Source organism: Plasmopara halstedii, assembly GCF_900000015.1.
Source record: "Plasmopara halstedii genome assembly, contig: Scaffold_2592, whole genome shotgun sequence".
Classification (NCBI taxonomy): domain Eukaryota; phylum Oomycota; class Peronosporomycetes; order Peronosporales; family Peronosporaceae; genus Plasmopara; species Plasmopara halstedii.
In genome coordinates, this window is record NW_020189499.1 from 1,978 (window position 1) to 2,263 (window position 286).

Consider the following 286-nt stretch of genomic DNA (forward strand, 5'->3'; position numbering starts at 1 on the left):
CCCTCCTCTTGAATTCAACAATTGCCTTTTCCAGTTGTGATGCAGTCACATTTCCTTCCATTGACTGGAAGCCTCGCTGGACTGCAGCCATTTGGTGCTGCGTTAAACGAGAACACTGCTTCGGTGCTCATCGCCTCGTCACCGTTTCCTTTCCCACTTCTCAATGAATGAGTGGATTGTCCGCCTCTCCTAGCCCTGAAATGCGGGATTCCTTTTTATGCATAGCTTGAGCGGACAATGAGCGGATGAGCGGACGAAAGAAAACCGGTTTTCTACGCTTTCCCCG